Source organism: Cavia porcellus, unplaced genomic scaffold, assembly GCF_034190915.1.
Source record: "Cavia porcellus strain 051 isolate PalLab524CR breed Dunkin Hartley unplaced genomic scaffold, mCavPor4.1 scaffold_27, whole genome shotgun sequence".
Lineage (NCBI taxonomy): Eukaryota > Metazoa > Chordata > Mammalia > Rodentia > Caviidae > Cavia > Cavia porcellus.
Window position 1 is genome coordinate 41,565,980 of NW_026947510.1, and position 9,273 is coordinate 41,575,252.

At 38.1% G+C, this 9,273-nt stretch overlaps 1 pseudogene; it reads right to left on the bottom strand.

The window, feature by feature from the left end:
• Positions 1–7,853: 7,853 nt before the first annotated feature.
• Positions 7,854–8,847, bottom strand: LOC134473578 (actin, cytoplasmic 2-like; annotated as a pseudogene).
• Between the last annotated feature and the right edge of the window lie 426 nt (positions 8,848–9,273).

Genomic DNA, 9,273 nt, shown 5'->3' on the forward strand with positions numbered 1-9,273 from the left:
TCTGATATTTTAATTAAACAAGCCAGAACAGTACCAGGAGATAAAGCTTGAAATAAAATCTGTTTTGAGGGGGCAGGATACCATATCGTGATTACATTTCTTGTTATTTTTCATTGGAATTCTGATAAGAAAGTTAATTAGATAACAAAAGTGCTAGTACATTTAGGTAACAAGCAGAGTTTACAAGAAAGTAATTTAAGCACACTAATGAAAAGAGAAAATGCAAAACAAAACCCCACTTCCTTGAAGTTGACCCATGCTTGTAGACCTGTGTCTCAGAAGAAATCAGAATCAAAAGGCTCCATCTCATTTGCCTATTATTAATCAGCAGGCACACATACAGCAAGCAGCCTGTACATATTTTGGGAAATACTGGGATTGGGAATCACTCTGAATTTCCAGCTGTGTGACTGGATGCTGGAATCTATTTTGGAAAGCAGGAGAGTAGAAATTAAGATGAAAAAAGCAGTGGTGAAAGAGTACGTCTTAATATGTAGGGTTTTAGCTGCAAGAACATAGGGATGTGAGGGGATAGAACTATTGGGTCACAGTCGTTATAATTCAGCATGAGACTAAAATGGTACTTTCATGCTGGTGCCCAACCAACAGATTGATAAAGGCTCTATCTTTGTCCTGAAAAACTGGAACCAAAATATTTTGTCTTGACTCCTAATAGTCTTATTGTATCAGTAGCTATTTGTATCTGCTCAGTGTCACCTATTCTCTCTTTGGCAGTGGTATCCTATTTTTCCTTCATATGGAGTGTTCATGTCACTTATTATCCAAATCTAGAAAAATCATGTTAATTATAGTTATTCCTGAAAATGGTATTAACTAGTCTGTCCAGGGTACACTCCAACATTGTGTCAATCTATCTCTGAGGAATGACTCCCAGCTACTGCAAGGACATTGACAGGTGATCTTCTATCTTTCTCTTCTGCAGTTTTAACCATGTGAGGAATGCTGCTAGGATGAACCTGTTGGAAGCTTAGTCAGGAAGATGGCAGCACCCAGAGGGACTGTCCGGGAGCTCAGTGGAGAGCTCTGTGCCTGCCCCGTTCCCTTCCTTCAGGATGAGATCTGTTTAGTCTTCTGGAAAACATTCAAGTCACTGAAATCAGTCTTTGCTTTGATGAATTCAACCACAATTGGACCGCGAGGCTTCTGAAACCCTGATACCTGAGTTTTTGCACGGCCCACATACAAAGGGCTTCTTACCAGCTGAAGATGGCAGTTCAAAGTGTAAGCAAGGCAGGGATGCTTCTCCCCTGGTCTGAGGAGGAGGGGCAGGAGGTTTAAATTCTTTGGCTCCTCTAAGTATTCTTGCTCTAAGAGCAGATTATGTGGGATAGAAGCCTACGCCTTGGGCAACTGGGCCAGTGAAAGCCAGAGAAGTGTCTGTGGCAAGCCTTCAGAGTCACATACTTACAAATCAAGTTGAGTTATCCATGTTGCGGAAAACAAGTATAACAATAGTATGAGAAAAGAACAAAATAATTAGCAAAACACCATTCACTGAACTGGGAACAGGATAACTGGATTCCAGCCTTGCCTCTGTTGCTTATTGCAAGCTTACTTTTGTCTATGAATCCATTGAATCAACTGCAATAGATGAACAGGAGAACAGGAAAACTCATACAAGATCACTTGTGATTCTTGGTTTAGAAAACAACTGATAAAATCCCAAGGATTTATATGGAAACTTCTTTGTTATTAATTGTTCCTATACTGCATTTTCCAGCTACTTTAACCAATGAGTCATGGAGAAATGTCATGAAATCTCTCCAAATTCTAGCACAAATGACAGCGGCTAGGAGGGCTGAATTACGCAGAATAGACTTGGAGCGATAGGTAAACACCTTCTCTGTCTCTTCAGACTTCGAAGAAACAAACGCCAACTCCACTTGAAAATAACATTTGGCAGGGAATATTAAATGTCATAGTCATTATCAATAAAATCAAGTCCTTGAATCAATTAAGTCTTTGAATGAGAACTTTATGCATACTTTAATTTTATGCAACTTCTCTCCAACCCCAGCCTCAGGCTGGTTCTCTGTTCCCTGTCCCTGTCTTCTGTAATGAGATGTTATTTTTCTCCTATAAGAGAAAGAAAGTGCTCAAGAGGAAAGAACAACTGGAATAGGAGAAGGAGAAAAGAAAGAAAGGAAAAGGTTATACAAATATTTACATATATATAATATTATACAATTACATATATGATAGATAACTATACTACTAATCTCTGTGCATCAAAAAGAATAGTTTCAGGGTTCCACTGTTTGATCATCTTTTTTTGCCTATTATCTTGTAATCTGAACAACTACTTTAAAGATAGAAATACGCAATATATTAACTAGTGTTAATTTTCTATTATTTTGTTTTGAAATTCTGTATTGTCATTTTTATTGTTTTTTGGTTTTGTTTTTAAAATAAAAAAATGCACACAATATATGTACATTGGACACAATTCAAAAAGTATCTAAAAAACAGAAGATAAATAGTGAAAGTTTCTGAATTTCTTTTGATGCCCTAGAACATTAAAGCAAAGACCCAAAAGTAGTCTCATAGCTATTTTCATTATCAGGTTTTAAATGCTAAATTATGTAATAGTGTGTCACTATCATGTAACAGGTTTCCTTTTCTGTAGATGCTGTTACAAACCTTTCAACATGCTATTGTGAATTGTTTTGCAAGTATAATTTTTATGGTTGCATTGATAGATACAGTCATGTGCTGTATAAAAATATTTCAGCCACCAATCAAGAGTGTGTATAACAGTGGCCCCTGTCAGATTATGTCACCTAGAGATGCCATAGCGTCCTTAATCTTTGTGAGTACCCTCTATGGCGTTCAAAGATGCCGCCCGAGGATATGCTTCCCAGAATAGATAGGCCTGTAAGCCACACACAACTTTGCCTATGTTACTTCAATATTCTCCTGTCATTGTTTGTTTGGTTTTTTAAAATCTCAGAACAATCATAAAGCAGTCTTTCTCTAACTTTTGACCCTGAACTCACAATTAAAAGAAAAAGCACCTTTAGTGCTGAAATAAATGTGCGCCCCAAATTTCCCCCATGCCAGGTTATATCCTTATGCTAGGCTTTGTTTGTTTGTTTGTTTGTTTGTTTCTCAGAAGGAATACTACTGATTAAGATTGTGAGAAAAGGCCAGACATGGTGGTGCAGGTCTGGAATCCCAGTCCTGAGGCAGCAGGAATGTGAGTTCCAAACCAGCCTGGACTATATACCTTGTCTTAAAAATCAAAACAAATATGGAAAAGGGGTTGTAGTCTTCTAAGCATATAATGTATAGCTATAATACATATTTTATGAATACTTCACTAGAATTCTTAACTGGATAAATTCAAAACTCAAACATACATGGTAATAAAACTTGACCATATTTTTATGTATTTAGAAATACTTCTTATTTAATAGAAAAAATTAGTAAGAGGCTCACTTGATGAACTAATGTTGTTTATTGACTACCATTCAGAACATTGATGAATTGATTAATATTGTTTAGGGAACATGTCAGAAATAAAAGCCCGATTATCAGGAGGCTATTTTTAAACAGCTGCATTTCAAAGTCAAGATGATTATAAATTTGGAAAAACCATTATGACTTCCAAAAAATTTAGTGTGTTTCTGCAACATTTTAAAATTTTACATATATTTTCCAAATAACTTTTCTTCTAAGCATTTAATAAATATTTTTAAGAGAAGAGTTTTGTGAAGGGAAACTTTTTTTTTAGATCAATAATGCTCTGGAAATAGTATACACAAAGGTCAGTTGAAGACATTTATTCTTTTAAATCTACCAATTTCTTTAATTCCAGGTTTGGTAGCTGGCTTGAAAACTTTGTTAAGGATATAAGGGCCAGTATCAATGTAATTTAATTATTAAAAATTGCAGGGAGTTTTTGTAGTGAAGTAGAGAAATATTTTGCTCATTGCTCACAGTGTAAAGCGGAAACATAAAGATGCATTTTGGGTGTTTCTTAATTCAATTTTTTCCCCAAATTTTCTTAAGACTAAATTTTCTTATTAAGGAAGGTCAATGTGCCCCAACTACATTAGATATAAAGTTAAAATGATGTGAAATCAATTATTATATTATTTAGGAATGTATATGCATGTAAATATTTAAGTATATATATGTACATAAAATATTACATATATAACAATGTATATATAAGCATATACACATGAATATGATGAAAACTGTAAACAGCAAAAGCAAGTTAACCAAAATTCAAAATACGGTACTGGTTACCACTGTGAACAAGAAAAGAATACTCAAAGGCTTCAAATGTATTAGTAGATTCTTTTCCTCAGGTGACTTAGAAGAGATATGTTTATTTTATTACTACTTATATTGCATAAAGACAAAATACTTTTGCACATATAGGTGTTACAAAATTGAAAATTAATTAATAGCATTCATCAGTTTTTCCCCTGTTACTTAGAGTAACACAAGTTGCTTCTGGTAACAGGCCTCCTTCATTGGACTGTGACATCCACAAAGGCAGGCGTCTTTTAGGCCACCATCTCGCGCATAGATTTTTATCTAGCAGGCAAAGGGAGTGCCACTAACAGGTTTTAGGCAGGGGAATGGCGTTCAAACAAAGCTCTTCCCATCTGACCAAATGTAGCAAAAGTAGGTGGCTGCAGGGAATCTAAGACAGATTTTGAGGATTTGAGTAATCCTTGGCTGGGACCAAAGTTTCATTTGGACTTCAAAATTGCCTCCCAATCTTTCTCTGTATTTGTCTGAGGCTGAATCTTCTGAAGAGATCAGGAGCCAGAGGCAATAGAATCTGGGTAGAAAAGCCAAAAGAAAGGGGAGAGGAGATTGACTTAAAGGGTTGGAAGAAGATGACAATACATCTGTCCATTGATCTGTGGGTCTGCAGATTCTGGCATTTGCTTGTGAGTTCTTTGGTGCTGCCTGAGACAGAGCTCATAAATTGCTGGCCACACTAACCACTTCTGTGACTTGTGTAACGGTGTGGGCTGAATGATTTATATCATTTAAGCTAATTTCTCTCTTTGTCTCTCTGTCTCTGTCTCTGTCTGTCTGTCTGTCTCTCTCTCTCTCTCTCTCTCTCTCTCTCTCTCTCTCTCACACACACACACACACACACACACACACACACACACACATGACCACCATGCCTCACTATCCCACTGCATCTGTAGGGCATCTTGCCAGGAAGGGTTAGTGTATAGCTTGTGACTGGGTCAGCTCCGTAGCTTTCAGATCATCTCAGTCTGGAACTAGTCACACACTGGTGCTTGGCAGGGTTGCGGTGAGGGATACAGACCAGTCTTAGGGCAGAATGGAGATATCACAGTGGGTGTTCCAGGATCACCACTTCTGGAACTTAATTTTTTTTTAAAAAAATATATTCTTTGGATAAACTTCTACTCTTCTAAAGAGTTTCTGGAAATTATGTCAAATCTACACTGTAGTTTTTCTATTGAGTGTGAAGGAAAATTACTCTCAGTAGACAATTCATTGTACACCTCTAAGCTCATAATTCTCCTCTAAACTCATAATTCCTTTTTAATGGTGGATTTTCTTCTTATTCTGAGGACAGCTGATTGTTTCTTTCACAACACATGATGACCATTATGAACTTTGTTGCTGTGTGTAATTCTGCATAAAAGATTTATCTGTATAAAGGAAGTAAGATAAGAACACGTTAAGATGGTTAATTTTAAGTGCAACCTTGGACAACTGTGTTACTATGTTTGGTCAACTACTACTTATCAAATCAACTGAAGGCCTGAACAGAACAAAACGCGCTCTTTGATGAGCATGAGGGAATTCTTAGCAGATGGCCTCACAGCTCATCTGTAGCATCCAGCTCCTCCCAGCTTTCTAGAAGACTGCCATTCCTTCCTGATCTTCCGGCCTGCGAGCCAGCCCTAAGTGGTTCTTTCTCTGGAGAATCATGACTAATACTGTAATGCCCCTGTTTCTTCCCACTGTTTGACTATGAAAGAAAAAGAAAGAGCATCTTAATGGTCACAGCTTCCAAATGAATATGTTCAATTCAGATACCTCTCTGAGTTCCTGCTAAATGGTAGAGATATTTCTTGGGGTTTTTCATTAAAAATTCCAGCGCATGTGCTAAGCTTAATTTGTTATCTTCTTTCACACACATTTCTCCTTTGGCCCTGCTTTTTCTTTTAAGGGAAAAAAATAATGATAAAACAGAGTTTCAAGACAGGTTGTTGGGAAAGTTAAAATAATTAATACATTAAGTAGTGTTTTTATAGTAATTATTCAGCATACAAGATATAGGCATTATGTCTTTTCCAAGCAATATTAGCACAAACCTTTCTTTTCAATGAACTAAGAAAAATTAACTGTATAACTGTCTTAACTATCTTGTGTCTAAATACATATTTTTTCTTTTTCCCTCTTTCCCCCTCACAGTTTTGTCTTTTATTTGAACAGTTTTCTCCAACTTTACAATATCTAATGCACATTTTGGATCTTATTTACTCATTCTGTCTCTAACACTAGGGAACCAATATGATGTTTATACATATGGATCTGATTTATTTCACTTATGAGTGTGGTCTTGAGTTGCATCCAATTACATATAAAAATCTCCAGTTTATCCTTCTTTATAGCTGAGTGGTACTCCATTATATATTTAAAAAAACATTTTTCATGCGATCCTCAGTTGATAGGCCTTTGGGTTGTTTTCGAGTTTAGCTATTACAAATTGTGTTGCTGTAAACATGGTCACACATGTATTGCTGTGGTGTGATGGCCCCGCTTTCTTTTTGGTTTAAAACATCCCAGTTAAATACTGACATTTAAAAACTCTGAGATGGCCTACAGGTTTTCTTCATTTCTTCCTCTATTCACTTCTAGAAAAAAAATTGATTACCTAACATATGCAAAGCACTAAGTTAGTCTTTGGAGTGAGACAATTACAGTCATTTAAACTTTCTAAATATCTCACAAATTCATTTTTTTAATCACCTCTACCTTACTCTTAACAGTTTCAATGTCTCTTGTTTGCATCACTGCTTGTAGAGCAATGTCAAACTTCAGTCATCAACACATTATTGCCATCAATTTGCTGTCCCTTCAAGTGTCCTGAACGTTCAGCATCTCTTATATTATTTTCCCATTTAAAAACTTTTTTGCATTGCAACACTTTATTTTTCCATATATAATGACTTCCTGGGGCCTAAGGCTCTCATAGTAGAAAACCAAAATTTATCATCTTAAACAGGTGATTACAAAAAACCTTACATAAATTAAAAGAATAAATAAATTTTCAATTGTCCATGCAAACTGTTTCCAACTCAAGGCAAGTAAACCACTCTGGGAAAAGCACCAGTTATGATGGAAACAAAGTTCTAAAGCCCAGACTCTCCCAACCTGTTAGACCAGCAAGAAGACGGAACAGACAACTGGTTCACAAGTCCTGCCAGCCCAAGAAATCCTGTAACAGTGAGCTCTGATTCAATATCCTGCACAGATCGCTGTGTGCAGCTGCCCCGATTGCTGAGCTGCAGATTTCTCTCACACAGGTGTGCTCAACTCAGCCGGCAAGTGACTGAGCCATGTGGGAAGGGAATGAATCAAAGATATGCACAGGGTATTAAACATAGACCAAAGGGATAGTAAACTTGAATACAAACTCAAAATCAGCAACAGGTTGTACAGTCCACTGCTGATGTCAGATAAAAGCTTCAAGGACAATTTTCTTTCACAGCTTATCCTGGTTTTGGGAGGCTAGTGTGAGATGTATAAATTTTCCAGGGCAAATTATACTTCAGAATCAGCTCATGCAACATGTGCCTGGCACCTGCTCAGTCTCTCTAGAAGTATTTGCAATGCACAGTGGAAGGGCCTTACTCCTCATACTCCAGCTTACTGATCCACATCTGCTGCAAGGTATACAGTCAGGCTAGGATGGAGCCACTAGTCCACACAGAATACTTGCACTCAGGGCAGGCAATGATCTTCTCCATGGTGCTGGATACCAAGGCTATGATCTCCTTCTGCATCCCATATGCTATATCTGGGTATGTGGTGGCATCACTGGACAGCACTGTGTTGGCATGTAGGTCCTTGTGGATCTCTGCATCCATTTTATGATGGAGTTGAAAGTGTTCTTGGTGCCTCAGGATTATAGACCAAGGAAAGAGGGCTGAAGGAATGCTTCTGGACACTGGAAACTCTTATTGCTGATGGTAATCAGTTGGGTATCAGGCAGTTCCTAGCTCTTCTCCAGGAGGAGGACACAGCTGCAACTGTGTCCTGCTCAAAGTCCAGGGCACTGTAGCACAGCTTCCCCTTGATGTCAGGAACTGTCTCCTGCTCAGTCCTGATGGTATAGCTGTAGCCACACTCTACTAGGATCTTCATGAAATGGTCTGCCAGTCCAGATGCAGGATAGTATGGGGAGGTTATAACTCTCACAGATGGGCACCAGGTGGGTGACCCACTGCCAGAGTCAATGACAATGCCAGTGATTCTCCCAGAGACATACAGGGACAGCACAGCTGGATAGCCACGTACATGGCCTGGGCATTGAAGTTTGCAGACATGATCTGAGTCACCTCTCTGTTGATCTTGCAGTTCAGGGGACGCCTCTGTCAGTAGCACAGAGTACTCCTCAGGGGGCCACATGTAGCTTGTTGTAGAAGGTGTGGTGCCAGATCTTCTCCATGTCACCCCAGTTGGTGAAAGTGCCATGCTCGATAGGGTACTTCAGTATCAGGATGCCAACTTGCTCCAGCCCTTGTTGTCCAAGTAGGAATCCTTCAGGTCCATGCCCACCATCTTGCCCTGGTGCCAGGGCCCACCAATGGTCAGGCAGCAGAGAAGCAAATGGCTAATGGTGGTGACTGAGCTTTCCCAATATTCTTAATTTTACCCTTTAAAGTTGAGTTAAAAAATAAAGTCAGTTAAGTCTACTTAACAAGGAAATTTTGTCACCACCATAAATGGAATCATCAACCTTATATAGATGTTAAAACAAATATATAACACGAATTTAAAATAATAGCTAACATTGAGTGCTGTTTGAGAGAGGGCATCAGTGTCTATGTATGGACTCGTTTATCTTCAAACCATGAAGAAAGTGCTGGTTTCTCAGGCCCCATTCTACCACCGTAGAAACTGAGGCAAGGTTAAATAAGTAAATAACTATTTAAGATCATTAATAAGTAGCAGAGCAGAGACTTAAATTTAAGTGGACCAACGCCAGTGCCTACACTGAACAGATGCTTTTCC